Source organism: Bubalus bubalis, chromosome 23, assembly GCF_019923935.1.
Source record: "Bubalus bubalis isolate 160015118507 breed Murrah chromosome 23, NDDB_SH_1, whole genome shotgun sequence".
In the NCBI taxonomy this organism is placed as follows: Eukaryota; Metazoa; Chordata; class Mammalia; order Artiodactyla; family Bovidae; genus Bubalus; species Bubalus bubalis.
In genome coordinates, this window is record NC_059179.1 from 27,085,189 (window position 1) to 27,105,908 (window position 20,720).

A 20,720-nucleotide genomic window follows, 5' to 3' on the forward strand; every position below is an offset into this window, starting at 1 on the left:
TAAGCCAGCTTTTTCACTCTCCTCTTTCCCTTTCACCAAGAGGCGCTTTAGTTCTTCTTTGCTTTCTGCCATAAGGGTGGTGTCATCTACATATCTGAGGTTATTGAGTTTCTCCCGGCAATCTTGATTCCAGCTTGTGCTTCATCCAGTCTGGCATTTTGCATGATGTACTCTGCATATAAGTTAAATAAGCACGGTGATAATATACAGCCTTGATGTACTCCTTTCCCGATTTGGAACCAGTCTGTTGTCCCAGGTCCAATTCTTACTATTGCTTCTTGACATGCATACAGATTTCTCAGGAGGCAGGTCAGGTGGTCTGGTATTCCCATCTCTTGAAGAGTTTTCCACAGTTTGTTTTGATCCATGCAGTCAAAGGGTTTGATGTAGTCAATAAAGCAAAAGTAGATGTTTTTTTTTGAACTCTCTTGCTTTTTCGATGATCCAGTGGATGTTGACAATTTGATCTCTGGTTCCTCTGCCTTTTCTAAATCCAGCTTGAACATCTAGAAGTTCATAGTTCACATACTGTTGAAGACTGGCTTGGAGAATTTTGAGCATTACTTTGCTAGCGTGAGAGATGAGTGCAATTGTGCAGTAGTTTGAACATTCTTGAGTTACCTGGTGGCTCAGAGGATAAAGCATCTGCCTGCCATGCAAGAGATCTGGGTTCAATCCCTGGGTTGGGAAGATCCCCTGGAGAAGGAAATGGCAACCTACTCAGTATTCTTGCCTGGAGAACCCCATGGACAGAGGAGCCTAGCGGGCTACAGTCCACGGGGTTGCAAAGAGTCGGACACAACTGAGCGAGTTCACTTCACTTGAAGATTCTTTGGCATTGCCTTTCTTTGGGATTGGAATGAAAACTGACCATTTCCAGTCTTGTGTATTTTTCTTTTTACCTCCATGCTTTCCATAAGTGCTTGTCACCCATAAGCTACCAACATTATATTTATTTTTGTATCAACATTGTACTCACCTTTTGAAGCCTTAGTCAAGTTCCATTTGTTAAAGCTAAAAGGAAGCTATCTGCTTGAAGTTTTGTTTGTTGCTCACTCCTGTTCAACTCTTCGGGACCTCAGAAACTGTAGCCCACCAAACTCCTCTGTCCAGGGAATTCTGCAGCAAGAATACGGGAGTGGGTTGTCATTCCCTTCTCCATGGGATCTTCCCTATCTTGGGTTGAAATCTGGGTCTCCTGCATTGAGGGAGGATTCTTTACCACTGAGGCACCAGGGAAGCCCTGCTTGATGTTTTACTTGGAAATAATGACTCCTTCTTCTGAAACCCTTGCTTTCTATCCTTTTCTTAAGGCACTTCCCACATGGTTTACATCAGCAAGTTTCTGGAAAAGAGCAACTGTGCCATTACTCTTTAAGTTGCCAACATGTAGCTTACACATAGTTGGCAACAATACATAGCACAAGAGAGTGAGTAGATACATATCACCTCAATACATTTTCAAGTTCCTTTAAGAACACCTTTGCTATGGTTCTTTCTTTCTGAATTTCCCAAAGTTCTCCTACTAGATTGATACTCTAACAGTTGGATTCAGCCATGTTCACTATATCACAAACAGAAACTCATGGTAATGGAATGTTCACATTAGAAATTAGGTCCCTAAACTAAATAACTGTTTTGAGTTTATACTTTACTAACTTTGGCTTTCATTTATTTTACATAATACCTACTTGCATTCTCTGAAATATCAGACTACATCTTTCCTTTTTGTCTGTATCTTAACCCTGCTTTCCAGAATGCTGTTTTTCTATCTGATCCTCTGAGTCAATTTCAGAATACAACTCCAACTTCTCTATGGTCTCTTCCCTGAAATCCACTCTGGGGCCAGCTGACATCTATAATCATGATTGTTTTCCCTTTATTTGTCCCTTCACTGAGACTGATATCACATGGCATTATAATGGCATTGTTCTAATGTCTTTCTTTCCCACAGACTATGAGTGTTTTAAGAGTAAAGGACAGATTCTTTTCTTTGTCTCTAGAACCAACCCCCCCAAAAGTTTTCTGCAAATACACATAATGCTGAAATTTGTAATACTAAAGTGAGGACTTAAATTCAAGATGGGCGATAAATAAGACACTGACCAATCTTATCCTCAGAGCAAGTTCCTGAGCCAAGGAAAAAAGAAATGACAGGGGAGGGGGCTGTGATGTTAAAAAAAAAAAAAAAATTACCTGGATTAAATGCTATCCAGACATGACAGGAAACCCATGGGATCTGTCCAAAATTTGGAAAGGAATAGTTAATAAAACATAGCAAGGCAAAATGCTGGGAATACTATTGCTTCAAATTCGTACTTAACTTTGAATGTTTTTCATATATTGACAATACTAAGTTTGTCAATGCTTTTCATATATTGACCACTAAGTTCCTGTGGTCAAACATGGCCGAACATTTACACATGGTTTCTGAGAAATATTAATAAGCTTAGTTTATTAAATAACACAGTATAAGCCTATTTCCTAACTCACTTGAAAACAATTGTGAGCATCTTTCTCACGGCACAAACACAATACTTTTCTGTCTTTCCTAATTCATACTTTAACTTGTGAATGAGGGCTAAAAATGTAATTGTTGCTTCAAGCCTATGCTATGAATAAAATTTTGCAAAATCTCTTGGCATCGGTGTTACTAGGTAGATTTTATAAAACTCTATTTTTAAATCATGCTCAGTTTTTTCATGCTTTTCATCTCTGATAAAATGTTTGCAATAACCCCACAAACTTTTAGTCTTCTGCTTGCAATATAAGTGTTGCTATCAAGAAGATTAAAAATAGAGTGGCATTTGAAACTGTTTTGTACAAAATCTTCTTTTAAAGGTATGAGCATGTTTTCCATTTCTTCTTTTCTCTCTTTCTTTGTACTCCTTCACCATGTCCATTAAAAATAAAAAAAAGATCTTTTAATTTACGTCAAAGGCTACTGTTAAGTGAATGCCTGAGAGAGAGCAGAAACAGTTGTATTCTGCCTCTTCAAACAAACAAATAACAAACTGCCTTACTATTCTCTTTTCCAGGTCATCATCCATCAAACAAGATACATACAAATAAGGAACTGAAGGTTCAACTATGTCAGTTACCATCTCTTGGTCATAAATCTCAAGCTATGTTTATTGTTCTTTTAATGTTTAGAAGTTCAAAAACAAACAGAAATTTTACTGCTTTGAACTTGGCTATATTTTTTCTGAATATCATAAATCACACATAGGATAGATTTAAGGGTTATAAACTTTAAAAACAAATATCAGGACTATATCTTCTGTTTTGGTAAATAGAGTATAATGTAATGGTTAGAAGGACAGGCTCCTCCTAACCTAGGGTCAGATTAGCCTTAGTTAAAAGACTTTGAGCAGAATGAAGCATCTGTAAAAGGAGTATAATAACAGTATCTACCTTAAACTGGCCATACATTTTAAGTGGCTAAACCCATTTAAGGAACTTCACATACTGCCCAGTACAAACAGAGGATGAACAGATGCCAGCAACTGTTCTCTTTCTGACACAAGTTAAGAGTGTGCCCATCAAGCCAAAAGTGGTTCCCACATTATTCTTAAAACCTCAAAGGAAGGAAAGAATTTTCTTCATACCCCACCTTCCATTCTTGCCTGTTAATCTTCTCAACTCTATCTCCAAGTTCTCTTCAGTTACATAACAGCCAGCACTCACAAGGCCTTGACATATTTGTGTGTGTGATTTACTCGACACTGATGGGTCATGCCCAGATTTATAGTAAGAACAGCCAAGTCTTGCATGTTTGCTTTGCACAGCACTAACATTTTCATACATATACTTATATTCAGTCTTAAAAACAACACTTTTGGGGGAAAGCAGTATTAATGTAATTTTCCAGATGAAGGCACTGATCTTTAGGTGCTTGCCTCAGGTCAAACAGCAAGCGAGTAGACTTCTAACAGTTCTTGGGTCTAAAGGCATCAAACTCACCACTATCTTTGAGTTCTTACAATCTCCAGCTTCTTTAGAAATATTACTCAGGCTTTTGGAAGAAATTCTGATTTAATCCATGAATCAGTATAGAAAATCAACAAACAAACAGAGTCACCTATTCTGAAGCCTTTAAAGAACATTTCAAGATCTAAATACAATGAAGGTGGCCCCTCTATTTTCAAGAAATTCATACTCTTTCATATCCATGATTCTATCATACATGTAATTTTAAAAGACAAATGATAAAAAACTATTATGTGTATACCTACATGCATATGTTTATAATATTGCAATTGTTAAAAGCAGCTAAATTTTTGTGATACTCCCTATATATTACATTCTTTCTAAACATTATGCTTTGCAATATTTCCATGTAACCTGTTTTACTGAGTGAACACTATTATCATCCCTCTCTATAATTAAAAAAAAAATCCTGAGGGTTTATGTACATTAAGAAATTTTCCCATGTTCCTACAGCTAACATGTGGCAAAGTCAAGATTCCAGGATGATACCAGGTTTTTAATACAAACATATAACATTGAAGTGAAGTCCTTCTAGAATTTAAACCCCTCTTTAGGACTCAGGTCATCCTGTGTTTTCATTTGTCTCCACATCTCCTAATAGAATGTAGTATGCAATAGATGTCTCACAAGTACCTGTTGGAAGAATGATAAGTAACTATAAACTGATCTCTGATGATTCCATGATAGATTCTGAGAAGACCATGGAAAAATAAACCATGTATGTCACTGAAAATTAAGTTAAATGAAAACAGATTAAGGGATTCAATGTGCATTGAATGAATATAACATGGAAATAGTTTTCACATACATGGTTAACACTCAAATCAACTAAACTTTGCTAAGTTTACATACTGGATGAGTTAGCCATAATCCTCAATCATCATTCCACGTTTGCTTTCTACAATAAAACCTCTATCTCCTCTATTTACCTAGAAACAATAGAACTCTACCAAGTCAGAGGTAACTAGCTACCTACAGAAGATGCAGCAAAAGAAGCTGCCTGTGAGAGCTGCAATACCAAAGCCCCCCAACCCCTAACCATTCTACAGCCTAACAGTGCTTGACAGTGACAAGGAGTGAGTTGGTATCACATGCCCACTTGGTGTTTGGAGTGTCATCGTGAAAAGTTTTGATAAGGAAAGGCTTAAATCATTTTACATGAAACAATCTGGGTTTTGTGTATGTGTGTGTGTGTGTACACATCAATTTTGGGTAACTCAAGTAATTGAGCCTGACACAAGGTTGAACAAACTGTCACTGTTAGGAAAAGACAGCTATTTTATGATGAAATCCTTCTGTTTGGTATGCTGCTGTATTGATGAGTCAGAGGAAGTACACAAAAACACTGAATTTCTGTATCAGGGTTGTGATATGGTGCCTTTTGCAGGCAGCACTTCAAAGACTGACTGTCAGCCCTCCTGTAACCCGGGGTGATGCAGGAGTCCTGGTGCACTCTGCTGGGAGTAGAGACTGCTGGTGAGGGAGTGACTTGCTCTGCAGGGTATGCAGGGATTTGTCATACAAGGCTCTGGTGTTAAAATGCTGAAGGTTTCCTACTGCTGTGACTTCAGTGATTTGCCTCTCTGTGGATGGGGAGGAGCAGGAGTGGATAATGTGGATCTTATTTGAAGACAGAGATCACTCTCATGTATCCTCAGCCTGAAAAACAAGAGTCTAAGGGGTCTGGATGCTTTCAACCTGCCTCCTTTCAGGGTGGGAATACAGACTCGGTCCTAATGCAGGTCACTCTTGTACAGTGGTTGTGAAATAAGATGCTGAGATATTTGACAAGCTAAGAGAGCCCAGGCTGATGAGAGTCTTTGTATCAGCCATTAGGTGCAAACACAGTAAGACAAGAGGCAAGGAGACCTGTGCTGAGCCTAGTTGTCACAAAAGTCCTCCTCAGACTTTTGGTCTTAACATTATAAGAGGTTATATATGCAGCCACTGAAAATTTTAGAAAGTGGCAGTTTGTTAAATGAAAAATTTAAAAATAACCCAATTTGCATTACCTTTTCTCATTTGATAATAACTTGATACTATAACTGGAAACTCAGAAATGGCATGGAAGTCTACCTTGATTTCTCTTGAGTCTGAGATGCTGATTGTGGGATTAGTAGAACATCTTTGGGAATTTGTTTCAGTTCTGTTTGTATGTTCTGTCAATGCTTTTCTCCATTGTTAGCAATTTTTTTTTCTAATGTCAAGACCTCGGTTTCTTTTCTAAAGAGAATAGGCTAAAAGACTCTCATGCCAACTCAGACTAGGAAGCAGCCATAATACTGGTGAGAGGCAGAGCTGAAGACAACAAGGGCAGGCAGAGGTTGGACAGTGTGCGTAATCAGACAATATGATCAAGTGTGGGGACACTCCTAATAGCTTTTGCTGACTCAAATGTCGATTGCTTTGCATCTCAGTATTCACGAGTAAGGCTACTACTGTACCGCACACGTCATCCTCAGAGGGTCCTGCTTGGACAAGGTTAAATCCAGCTGTTCCATTTAGCAGAGACATGACTGTGTCTAAGTGAGCTCTAGCCAGGGTTTCATCCTGCTCTGTGCTTCTCTGGCTCTTTTGCAATTAGCTAACCTAAGAATCTCAACATTCACCTCATAGGCAAGCAGCAGAAATAGTTACTTTCTCTTTTCCTTCTTTTGGCTTGTCAAAGAACCATGACATGAGAAAACACCAAATCTGCATAATATTACACATATATTTTGGCACTTTCCAAGAAAGTTTGAAACTAGCAATGGATTCCATTGCTAGCTCTGTTGCAAAAAGCTTTTCTTTCAGCGAATACCTAAAAGGTACATGTTCATCAAAATCTTAAGGATGTGAGCTGGGCATCAGTAAAGCCCTACTGTCTGCTTCTAGGGAGGCGTTTGTCACAGATGACACTACAGAAACAAAGCTTATGCATGGATCCTGGAACAAGCTGAGCACGGAGAAGCTCCCTATCTTCCTGTGTTGCACTGCAGAATAGCCTTCTGCCTTAGAGCACCGGGGCTCTGCTGCTGTGGGATAAAGCAGATCAGATGCTAATGCTGCTTGTCTGTGTACAGTGTCTCAGAACACGTTCTCAGAGAAGGGAGGCAGCTTTCAGCTCCGAGAAATCAGGCTTTATTGGCTGGGCTACAGAGTGTCATTTAATGAGTGTCCTTGCTGAGGGTACAAAGGAGGGAGGTGGATGAGGGGGCATAGAAAGAGAAGGAAAATGATGAGCAAAACTGAGCTCTAGTACACAGCAACTGCTCATGGTCAGACGACGTTTTAAAAGTAGGGGGGATAACAGCTGCCCACTGGGATAAATTCCTTAGGAGGAAAGCTGTAGATGCGTTATTTACCTCTTCACACCCAAGCCATCAGTGACAGTTCAAAGCCCCTCAAACATATATTTGAAAGGATCTGGACTGAACTCTTGAGTGTCTGTGGAGGGATTACAGGGATCAGTCTATTTGAAATGAATACCCCTAAAGGACCATCTCCCCCAGGATCACATAGATCCCAATTCAGCTATACTAAATCAGAATCTCAGGAGGGAGTCCTGTAAGTAACCCCCTCACCCAGACCACCGCATCCAGGTGAATATGATACATATCAAGGTTTGAGATCCATTGCCCCAGATTTTAAGAGGCAGCAGGAGATGGGATTTTTCCCATGCAAACAATGGACTACCCCTCATCTGGATTTTCCCATTCATACCCTGCAGATTTTGTTCCCAATTCATTATCTTCTAGTAGTGTTTTCATGATTCCTGTATCTTGAAATCGCTTGCTTATATATATGGGGATGTTCTTTTCTCCTGATATGTGTATTACCTTGTGATTCTGATTGTGTATCTAACTATAGAATTAGCCCAAGAGCTTCAGGTTTTTCCTCCCATTGCCCAGGCTATACTCCATAGCAGCTCCTAACAGGAACATCTTTACAGCCTGCCTCAACTATGCACTTCTATTTCTGTAAGCCTAGAAGAGGTTTCAGTACTAAAGAATACCTCTACCCCCATTACAAAGACATTCTCAAGAATAGTAAGCAATTTAACAGTGCTTATTAAATAAGATTTTTAATTGTCTTTACCTACCCAGTAAATAAACAGTGACATACATTAAAATAGATACATAGATAAAAGAGAACATAGATATTCACTACATCATTATTCATTCTATATTGGCAAAATCTTGGAAGCAACTTAAATGTCAGTTAAATAAATTTTTATATTTCAAATGAAGGAATGCTATTAATATGAAAATGTCTTTGCCATGTAATATGAAGGACGATTTTTTAAGCAGTGTTAAATCTGATCATTCAATTTAGACTTCATAGCTTTTATCCCTAAAGTTATCTGTGTCATTACAAAATATGGGTTAGAAAAAAAAAAGGAAAGAAAAAAAGTAAAAAGAAAGAGAACAAAAGAAGTTTAGAATGGGCTACAAGAGGAAAACAAGTGAATACTAAAAATAAACAAAATTATTAAAAGGTAAAATTGGTAGAATATTATTCCAAAGGGTTCATTAATTAAGTTGTAACACAGTCCTGGCCAACTGGGCCCATAATGTTCTCACTTAGGTGCAATTCATCAAGGACTCGGTTAAGTTGCTGCTTAGCTGCTGGACAAGGCAAGAGCTCTAGAACTGTATTGCCAAAGGCAGTGACATTTTGGAAGAGTAACTCCTTCAAATAAGTAAAAAAGATTTTTTAAAAAGCAGTGGGTTGATCCTCACCATGTGAAAGCAGCTTTTTCCCTGACCAAGCTCTACTGTGATCATTGTTTACTAGGGAACAAAGTGGATGAATAACAGAGAAAACTCAAACTAGCAGAATGAATCTTAGACCACAAATTAAGAACTGCAAGAAATAGAACATTTCTTCAATTTTTTGTATTGCAACTAAATTTCTGTTTCAAGCCCCATTTCTTCCAAACTAGGAATACTCAATCTATTTCATTTTATCTGCCCTTCACAGCTTTTCTCTCTGGATTGACTCTGAATACCAAGTCATGCGGTCCCATCAAGCTGTTAGTTCACCTTGTCATTGTTAAGTCATCCTTTGTGTCCGTCCACAAAGCCCCTTTATATTAACCAGTTTTTCTATTAACTTTGTGCCATTTATAGGTACAAAGGGATCTTCCTGATACTTCTGGGCCCTGCTGAGGCCCTGGAAAAGTTTGCAGGGCTGCCTCAGGCCCCATTTGTCTAGGCATATTACATGGTCATTTCCTTTCTTATGAGGTTTTGCCACCTTTCCACAAATTCTCCCCTTTTCTGTATTCAATTTTCACTCGACTTTTCCTTTCAATCCCTTGACTCTGGCCTTGTAACTTAGTCAACATGCATGGAGCAAATGTGGTATAAGCAGAGATTCTAGACGTGCCTGTGCCTCAGGTCTTGTGTCTGTTACATTGGAAACTTGAAATTATCGTGAGAACAATGTGAATAAACCTGAACTAGGCTTCTGGCTCAGCTGGTAAAGAATCTGCCTGCAATGCGGGAGAACTGGGTTCGATCCCTAGGTTGGGAAGATCCCCTGGAGAAGGGAGAGGCTACCCACTTCAGTATTCTGGCCTAGAGAATTCCATGGGCTGTATAGTCCATGGGGTCGCAAAGAGTCAGACACAACTGAGCAACTTACACTTTCACTTCTTCAGGCTTCTGGAGGGGTTTCCCTGTGACTCAGCAGTAAAGAATCCTCCTGTAACTCAGAAGATGTGGGAGATGTGAGTTTGACCCCTGGAGGAGGAAATGGCAACCCCTCCAAGTAATCTTACTGGGAAAATCCCTGGACAGAGGAGCCTGGCAGGCTGCAGTTCAGGGGGGTCTCAAAGAGTCAGATACAACTGAGCTTGCATGCATTCATGCTTCTGGAAGTATGTGTCCCTTTACTATTTATCCCGGGGACTGGTGGGGTCATAGTCTTCTCACTAGGCTTAACTTAAAGCAATAATCATAAAACTAAACTTTGGCGTTTATTATATTATAGGTATCTGTATTAAGCCCATGATTTGGAAGATTCAATACCGTTAGAATATCACTTTTCCACAAACTGATTTCTGGTTGTTGCTGTTGTTCAGTTGCGTAGTTGTGTCCGACTCTTTGCTACCCCATGGACTGCAGCACGCCAGGCTTCCCTGTCCTTCACCATCTCCCAGAGCTCCCTCAAATTCATGTCCATTGAGCCAGTGATGCCATCCAACCATCTTGTCCTCTGTGATCTCTGGAGTCAGTACATTTCTTACCAAAATGCCAGGAATGTTCTATTTATAAATTTTAAAAATTAAATTATGTATGAAAATTCAAAGGCTCTAGAAAGCTAGGATTTACATTGCCTGATTTAAAAACTCATTATTTCAGAGAACATCAGCAAGATGGCAGAATAGGAGGTTTTGGCTCTCCTGTCCTTGAAATAAACACTGATTTTTTAACAACCACCATGGATAAGAATAACTTGATAGGAGTCCAGGACTACAGGTGAGAGATCCCAGTATCTCAGAAGGGCAACATGTCTGAGAACAGCTGCACTGAAGAGGGTAAGAAGAACAGTTTCACTTCATCAATATCACCTCTTTCCTAAGGTGGCAGGGTTCAGGCCCTGAAGAGAACCTCTTGGCCCACAGCTTCTCCCAGAGAGGAAAGTAAAGGCTAAGTGTTCTCCTGGCTTCCCTGGAGGGAACTATCTGGGAGAGCCTCTTCTGACTTTCTCCACCCAGAACACTGAGGTAATTGGCACAGCTGGATAATCTGGGAACAGCCAGAACAGAGAAAAGAGATGAGGACCCATAGCTAACAGCACATGGACCATGACATCAGCCTCAGGTCCTACTCAGTGATCCACAGTCCGCACTAAGAGCCCTGCCCATGAACCCTAGAGGACTCTTTAACGACCAGGCACCCCCAGCTATCCAACCTGTGCTCCTAGTACTCTACATACCCTGCATGCTGCTGACCTATCACTCTCCACAGATGGTGTGAAAAGGAATCTCTGCAGATGGTGTGTGCCAACCTTCCCAGATGGCATACATGAAGTCCTGTGGAAAACATCAAATAAATATCAATGGACATCTCAGTTCTAGGGACTTGCCTGTAGCTCAGATGGTAAAGAATCTGCCTGCAACACAGGAGCAGCAGAGTCTGTCACTGGGTTGGGAAGATTCTCTGGAGAAGGGAATGGCAACCCACTCCAGTATTCTTGCTGGATAATCCATGGACAGAGGAGCCTGGAGGGCTACAGTCCATGGGGTCACAAAGAGTCGGACATGACTGAGCAACTAACACTACTGCTACTCTCAACTCTGCCCGATTGGGAGAACGTGCACAACCTTAAATACTTCAAGATACACCCTTAGGAAAAACAAACAGAATTTCTATATGCCAGCCAGTTCAGGCTAGCTTTGCAGGATCAAAGAAGGCAAACAATCCTAAAACTTCACCCTCAAGACAAAACAAGAAGAGTGGAGCAAGTACATCCATAAAAAAGTTCTGAGAGATCAGTATCTCTAGATGGACTAGCTAGTGAAGATCTGCCTCTCCCAAAGCAAGTCAGTAAGGGCTAGAGTCAGTAACGCGGAGACAAGAAAGCAAGGCTTCAAAGAAGATGAGAATGAAGGAATGAAACAATGCTCCAGTGTTTGACACTGAAGGAAAAAGAAAAACCTACATTTGCCAAGCAATGAGTCCAAAGTAAAGATCTTAAAGAAGTTCAGTGAGTTACAAGAGAATACTAATAGACAACTAAGCAAAATCATAAAAATAATGCATGGACAAAATCAGAAGCTTAACAAAAAGAGTAGCCATTAAAAAAGAACCACAGAGAGCTTGCAGCTGTAGAATAAGATGACTAACAAATTAAAAAGAGGAATTTAACAGCAGATTTGATCGAGAAAGAATAATTTAATCCAAAACATAAACTTTATTCAAGAAAGCACAAAACAAGTTATCATAACCTTGGGTTCAGAAGTTTTTAGCTATAACACCAAAAATATGGTCTATTAAAAAAAAAAAAAGATAAACTGGAGTTACTTACAATTTTTAAAATATGCTCTTTAAAAACAATTTAAAATGAGAAGATAAGCTATAGAGTAGGAGAACAGTTTTGCAGGTCATATATTGACTCTTAGCCTTATATCTAGATTATATTTTAAAAAACTGTATGATAAAATAAAAAATTCCATTTTAAAAATATTGATATAAGATTTAATTTCACCACATAAGATATTTTAGCAAAGATGACATGCAAATGGTTAATAAGAACATGAAGAGAAGCTCAACATCATTAGTCATTAGGAAAATATAAATTAAACTTATAATGAGATACTACTAGCCTGGTGGCTGTTTAATCTTAGCTCATTGTGGTTTTAATTTGCATTTCAAAGGGAATGACAGTACTGTCAGTGAGAGTATGGTGAAAGTATAACTCTTAAACTGCAAGTGGAAATATACTGCTATTTTGGAAAACAGTTTGGCAGTCCTTGGGGGAAAAAAATAACATATACTTCTGACAACATATGACCCAGCAATTCTACTCTATATGCTTCTTTTCAAAGATATAACGAGATATGTTGGCATAAATGCTTACGGTACCATTATTCATAATTCCCAAAACCTTTAAAAAAGAAAATGTTTTTCAACTAAAGGATAAGTAACTAAAATTTAATATAGCAATTCAATGGAAATAACAATGAAGAACTCTTTTTACAAGCAACTCAACTGTATCTTCAAAAATGGTATGTTAAGTGAAAGAAGCTAGACACAATAGACTATAAAGAGCACAATTCCACTTATATGAAGACTCTTTATTTTTTTTAAGGCATAATTATAGAAACATAAAGTATACGAATTGTTTTGGGGTCTAGGAGTGGGTAGGGAGCTGACCGCTAACAAGAAAGAACTCTTGTGATGAAAATGTTCAAAAACTAGATTGAAATGATAGCTGTACAATGATACAAATTTACCAAAAATAAACTATCTGTACACTTAAAATGTATAAATAATCAAGATGAGATGGACACACCTTTAGAAAGATTCAAACTACTAAAATGACCTCAAGGAAATAGAAAATTTGAACAGACCTTTAACAATTAAAGTGCTTGAGTTAGTAAACAAAACTTTTCTGTTCTGAAAAACCCAGATAGTGTCATTGGCCAACCCTACCAAATATTTATAAAATAATTAATGCCAATAATTCACAAACTCTTCCACAAAGCAAAACAGGGATCCTTCTTAACTTATTCTCTTAGGACAAGTATTACTCTGATGTAAATTCCAGGCAAAGATAGCAGAAGAAAATAAAGCCGATCAATATCCCTATAATAATTAATTCCATGTGTCAACTTGGCAATGTTACCTAGATATTGGGCCAAATATTATCTCAGTGTTTTTGAGAAAGTACTTTTTAGATGAGATAAACCATTTAAATCTGTACTCTTTGAGTAAAGCAAATTGCAGTCCATAATGTGGATGTCTATTTAATCAGTTGAAATTCTCCCCTGAAAATAGGAAATTCTGCCAGCAGACTGCCTTCAGACTGAAATATCAACTCTTCTCTGGGCCTCCAGCCTGCTGGCCTACCTGCAGTGTTCAGACTTGCCAACCTCCACAATCATGTGAGCCAAAGCCTTACATCAATCTCTTTCTCTCTCTCATACATGCACTATCACAATAGAATATAAGATACACAAACACACATCCAATAGGATATATATAGATATAAAAATATAACAATAGGAGATACATTGTATATATACACACTATAAACATAGGGATATATATACATATGTATATGCATATATATGTGTGTGTATATATATCTATATATATAGAGAGAGAGAAATGGGGGTATATACATATATCTGCATATATATTTATTCTCCAAGTTTCTGGAGAACTTGGACTAACATAATGCCTTATGTAAATGGATGCAAAAATCTTCAACAAGTACTTGTAAAATAGATCCAGCTATACATAAAATGATAATATAGTATACTCAAGTAGGATTTATCCTGACAATGTAAGGTGTGTTCAATATATGGAGATAAATCAATGTAATATACCATGTTAATATAATATAGAAGAAAAGCTGATAGTCCTCTCAATAACAGAAAAAATCATTTCACAAAAGTCTACAATCTTACATTATAACTATATTCAATACATTAGAAATAGGAGAGAATTTCCTCAACATGATAAAGAACAGCTATTAAAAAATCCATAGCTGACATCATATTTAGTGATAAAAGATTGACAGCTTTTCCTTTAAGACAAGAATGTCAGCGCTCACCATTTCTATTCAACATCATAGTGGGGCATTAGTGGAATATGAAAATAAAAGAAATAACTAAAACTATCTGTATCCATAGCAGACATAACATTTTATATAAAAAATGCTCCAGAATCCACACACAAAAGAAATTCTTATAGCTAACAAGATTAGCAAGTTTACATGATATAAGTTAGATATAGAAATAAAATCAGTACACTAGTAGATTAAAACTCTAAACATAAAACTAAGAAATTTCACTACACTTTATCCTATTACAAGACAAGCATACCTCATTTAGTCTGCTTTGCATTACTGCAACTCACAAATACTGTGTTTGGGGTTGTTTTTTTTTTTTTTTTTTTTTTTGAAGATCAGTGGCAACCCGACATCCAGTAAGTCTATTGGCACCATGTTTCTTACAGCATTTATTCACTTTGTATATCTTTGTCACATTTTGCAAATTCTTACAATATTTCAGACCTTTTAACTATTATATTTGTTATGATGATCTGTAATCAGTGATCATTGATGTTACTGTTGTAATTGTTTTAAGGCACCACAAGCTGATCCCATATATGTTGGTGAACTTAATTGATAACTGTGTGTATGTTCTGACTGTTACATCAATTGGCAGGTCCCTCATCACTCTCCCTTTCCTTAGGAGTCCCTATTACCTGTAACACAAAAACATTGAAACTAGGCCAACTAATAACCCAACAATGGCCTCAAAGTTTTGAAGTGAAAGAAAGAGTCACAAGTCTCTCACTGTAAATCATACACTTGAAATCCCAAGTGGCACAGTGGTAAAGAACCCGTGTGCCAATGTAAGAGACATGTGTTCGATCCCTGGGTCAGGAAGATCCCTTGGAGTAGGAAATGGCAACCCACTCCAGGATTATTGCCTGGAAAGTTCATGAACAGAGGAGCCTGGCAGGCCACAGTCCATGGGGTCTCAAAGAGTTGGATGCAACAGAGTACACAGGCACAAAGTAACCCAACCATGGCCTCGAGTGTTCAAGGGAAAGGAAGAGGCATGAGTCTCTCACTATAAATCATAAACTAGCAATAATAAAGCCTAGTGAGGAAGGCACATTGAAAGCAGACACAGGCTGAAATCTAGGCCTCTCGTGCCAGTTTGTCATACTGTAAATGCAAAAAAATATTCTTGAAGGAAATTAAAAGTGCCACTCCAGTGAACACACAAATCAAGTGAAACAGCCTTATTGCTAATATGAAGAAAGCTTCAGTGGTCTGGACAGAAGATCAAACCAGTCACAACATTCCCTTATGCCAAAGTCTAATCCAGAGCAAGGACTTGGCTGTCTTCAATTCAGTGAAGGTTGAGAGAGGTGAGGAAACACAGAAAAGCAGTTTAAAGCTAACAGATGTTGGTTTGTGAGGTATTTTTTGTTTGTTTGTGGGCCACATCACCTTCAAGATCCTATTTCCCCAACCAGGGATCAAACCTGCACCCGACGCCCAACAACAGAATCACATAGTCCCAACCACTGGACTGCCAGGAATTCCCAGTTCATGAGATTGAAGAAAAAAAGTAATTTGCATACATAAAAGTGCACGGTGAAGCAGCAGGTGCTGATGTAGAAGCTACAGCAAGCCACCTGGAAGACCTAGCTAAGAGAATTAATGAAAGTGGCTACATTAAACAAGAGATTCTTAATGCAGATGAAACTGCCTTCTATTAGAAGATGCCATGTAGGAGTTTCATAGCTAGAAAGAACAATGTCTACCTTCAGAGCTTCAAAGGACAGGCTGATTCAAGATGGTTAGGAACTAATACAGTTGATGACTTGCAGTTGAGGCCAATGCTCATTTACCATTCTGAAAATCCTACAGCCCTTAAGAATCATGCTAAACTGACTTGCCCTGTAGTCTATAAATGGAACAACAAAGCCTGTATGACAGCATATTTGTTTATGACATGGCTTATTGAATGCTCTAAACCCATTGTTGAGAAGTGCTGCTCAGGAAAAAAAAAGGTTTCTTTAAAAAACAATACTGCCCTTGGTCACCCAGTGCACCTGGTAACCCAAGCACTTGGATGGAGCTGTACAACAAGATTAGTATGTTCTTTTTTTTTTTTTTTTTTTTCCATATCTGCTAACACAACATCCATTCTGCAGCCCATGACCATGGTTTACAAACCTTATTCTTCATGAAACATTTTGTAGGGCTATAGCCACAATAGACAGTGTTTCCTCAGATGGATTTGGGAAAAGTCCATTGAAAACCTTCAAGAAATGATTCACCATTCTAGATGCAAGGTAGAAATGTGTGACTCATAGGATGAGGTCAAGATATTAACATTAACAAAAGTTTGAAAGAAATTGATTCCAACCTTCATGGATGACTTTGAGGGGTCTCAAAATAGCAGAGGAGGAAGCAGGTACAGTGTGATGGAGATAGCAAGAGAACTGGTATTATAAATGGAAACTGAATATGGGACTGAATTGCTACAATCTCATGATAAAAACCTTAAAGAATGAAGAGCCACTGCTGATGGATGAACAAAAAAGAATGGTTTATTGAGATGGAATCTACTCCTGGTGAAGACGCTGTGAAATTGCTGAAATGACCACAAAAAACTTTAGTACATAAATTTAGTTTGATAAAGCAGCATAAAGTTTTGAGGGGATTGACTCCAATTTAGAAAGACATTCTACTCTTGGTAAAAATGCTGTAGAATAGCATAGCACGCTACAGAGAAATTGTTCATGAAAGAAGACTCAATTGATGCAGCAAATGCCATCGTTGTCTTATTTTAAGAAAAGCTGCTGCTGCTGCTGCTAAGTCACTTCAGTCATGTCTGAAGACTCTGTGCGACCCCAGCGACAGCAGCCCATCAGGCTCCTCCGTCCCTGGGATTCTCCAGGCAAGAACACTGGAGTGGGTTGCCATTTCCTTCTCCAATGCATGAAAGTGGAAAGTGAAAGTGAAGTCGCTCAGTCGTGTCCGACCCTCAGCGACCCCATGGACTGCAGCCTACCAGGCTCCTCCGTCCATGGGATTTTCCAGGCAAGAGTACTGGAGTGGGGTGCCATTGCCTTCTCCAATAAGAAATGGTACAGCCACCCTAACATTCAGTAACCACTACCATAATCAGTCAACATCCATCAACATTGAGGAAAGACCTTCCACCAGCAAAAAGATTATAACTTGCTAAAGACTCAGATGATGGTTAGCAGTCTTTAGCAATAATGTATTTTTTACTAAGGTAGGTAATTTTTAGATGTTATTGCACATTTACTACACTACAGTACAGTGTAAATGTAACATTTTTTTTTATTCCCTGAGAATTTTATTTTTAATTATGTGACTCACTTTATTGCAATACATCATTGCACTTATCTGGACTTGGACCTGCAATATCTCTGAGACATGGCTGCAGCATTAAAAATAAAATTCTTAGGAATAAATTCAACAAAATAAGTAGAGGACATGTATTTGATAGCTACAAAATATTAAAAGAAATTTAAAAGATCTAAGTTATATAGAAATGTATCATTTTACAGATTGGAAGACTTAATATTGTCAAGGTGCCGATACTCCCCAAATTGAACTACAATCAAAGACAATTCCTATCGAAATCAAAATTACCTTTTTTTAGAAATGGACAAGATAATCCTGAAATTCATGTAGAAAATAAAAAAATCCAAAATAGCAAAAACAATTGTGTAAAAGAATAAATTTGGTGGATTCATACTTTCCAACTACAACTTATTTCAAGGCTACAGTAACCAAGACAGTGTAATACTGGCATAAGGGCAGATACACCAATCAATGATATGGAAATAAGAGTCTACAAATTAACCCATATGTTGATGGTCAATTGATTTTTAACAAGAGCATCAAGGCCATTTAATAGGGAAAGAAGTGTCTTTTCAACAAATGATGCAGGGATAAGTGGATATCCATTGGCAAAACAATAAACTTGGACTTCTACTTCATTCAAATTTAAAAATTAACTCTAAATGAATCAAAGCCCTAAACTTAAGTGAAAAGTTAAACAACTACTAGGATAAAATACTGTTGTAAATCTTTATGATTTTGGTTTAAACAATAGTTTCCTAGATATTACATATAAAGCAAAAGAACAAAAGGGAAAACAGATAAATTAGACTTCATTAAAAAGAAAAAGACATTACTTTGCCAACAAAGGTCTGTCTAGTCTAGGCTATGGTTTTTCCAGTAGTCATGTATGGATGTGAGAGTTGGACTGTAAAGAGAGCTGAGCACCAAAGATTAATGCTTTTGAACTGTGATGTTGGAGGAGATCTTGAGAGTCCCTTGGACTGCAAGGAGATCCAATCAGTCCATCCTAAAGGAGATCAGTCCTGGGTGTCCATTGGAAGGACTGATGTTGAAGCTGAAACTCCAATACTTTGGCCACCTGATACGAAGAGCTGACTCATTTGAAAAGACCCTGATGCTGAGAAAAATTGAAGGTGGGAGGAGAAGGGGATGACAGAGGATGAGATGGTTGGATGGCATCACCAACTCAATGGACATGAGTTTGGGTAAACTCCGAGAGTTGGTGATGGACAGGGAGGCAGGCATGCTGCAGTCCATTGGGCTGCAAAGAGTCGGACACGACTGAGTGACTGAACTGAACTAAAAAAGAAAAAAAAAATGTGTGTGCTTTCTAAGAACATTATTAAGTAATGAAAGGAATTTATAGAATGGGAGAAAGATTTTTTCAAACAATATACCTCAAAAGTATACAGTATCCAAAATATATGATGTAGAATACAAGAATGAAAACCAAAATAAATATAACAATTCAACTTAAAAAACAACAGTATTTTAAAACTATCCCAATTAAAAAATGGTCAAAGTATTTGCATAGACCTTCTCCAAAGAAGATACACAAATGATCAATAAGGAAAAACATAAAAAAGTGTTCAACATCATTAGTTAAGGGAAATGCAAATCAAACTACAATAAGCTACCACTATACATCAGTGTCTCTTTTGCTGTCTCGATGCACATACTGGATGCTTGGGGCTGGTGCACTGGGACGACCCAGAGGGATGGAATGGGGAGGGAGGAGGGAGGAGGGTTCAGGATGGGGAACACATGTATACCTGTGGCAGATTCATTTTGATATTTGGCAAAACTAATACAGTTATGTAAAGTCTAAAAATAAAATAAAATTACAAAAAAAATAAGCTACCACTATGATGACTATAAACAAAAAGAAAAAATTCATCAAAATAACAAATACTGACAAAGATATATTTTAAAAATTGCAATTCTTATATTTTGCTGGTGGGAATGTAAAATGCTACTGTGGGAAACAGTTTGGCAATTCTTTAGAAGGGTAAATACAGAATTACCATGTGACCCATCAATTCCAAGTCTACACATATATTCAAGAGAAACAAAAATATGTTCACACAAAAACTGGTACACAAACATTCATAGCAGCATTGTTCATAGAATGCTGTCTTGTTTTTTCTCCAATTGCAATTGTTTTCTCATTTCTTAAATCTACAATTCTTATGCCATTAAAGTCTTTTTAAAATGTGTGAATCAATGAGCTTAACCATAGTCAAAAGGTTGTGCAGTTATCATCACCATCTAAAAACAGAGAGCATGCTATATTGGAAGCTAAGTGATTGGGGTGGGGGGAGGAATTTTATTAAGAGACAGTGATCATCTGCATAAAAATGCTGTTTTGAGATTGATTCCATTGTGCACTGAGAATTAACCACTGGATTCAGCAAGGATAGATTTGCTGATATGACAAGAATGTTTTCAATAAAGTAGTAGCAATGAAAAGGAAGAGTTGAGGAGAGAGAGAATGGGAGACAGAGGTTGGAAATTATAAGCAAAATTCTCCCCCAATTTTTTGTTATAATGTTTCATGGAGATATGAGATTCCAATTGAAGGGACTTATCAAGCGTAGAGAGCTGATTTTCCTTATTTATTTACTTACTTATTTAGATTCCAAATTTCATGACACAGTTGTATACTGATTCACAAAGCTCTGATAGACATGAAAAAAGTGACGATGCAAGAAAGAAGAGGGAGAACGGAACACAGTCCTTAAGTAAACAAGAAACCACGGGCCTCAGAGCTTGAGTGTAAGTTCTGGTTAGTGTCAGAAGCAGAGATGTGCCGTACACCGCAATGTGGAAGAACGCTACGAGTGTGACGGTAGTTGTACATACATTGGTAGATTTGTTGGTGGAAGATAACATTTCTCATTTTCCATGAATTCTTCACTGAGAGTGAGGTGATCTGGTAGAGAATATGAAGTTTGAAGGGAAACAAAACAAAACAAAACAAAACAAAAACACGTGAAACATTCTGGAAAAAGTGAAAGTGATACGACCAGGAAAACATAGAAGGGTATTGGGCACTTCTGAGAGGTTTTGACTCCTTAATTTTAAATTGTTATTGCAAATTGAAATTGAATCTTACCAATAAGATTGTGTGATTTCTTTAGACACTGCTT

The 20,720-nt window shown here is 37.9% G+C and overlaps 1 long non-coding RNA gene across 3 annotated transcripts in view; it reads right to left on the reverse strand.

The window, feature by feature from the left end:
- The window catches only part of LOC123331390, a 293,514-nt gene that overhangs the window by 38,211 nt on the left and 234,583 nt on the right, over window positions 1–20,720 (reverse strand). For all 3 annotated transcript variants that reach the window (XR_006640514.1, XR_006640516.1, XR_006640515.1), the window contains exons 3-4: window positions 2,197–2,239; window positions 980–1,119 (exon numbers count right to left, since the gene is read on the reverse strand). This is a non-coding gene — a long non-coding RNA (uncharacterized LOC123331390). The remainder of the gene's footprint in view (window positions 1–979; window positions 1,120–2,196; window positions 2,240–20,720) is intronic.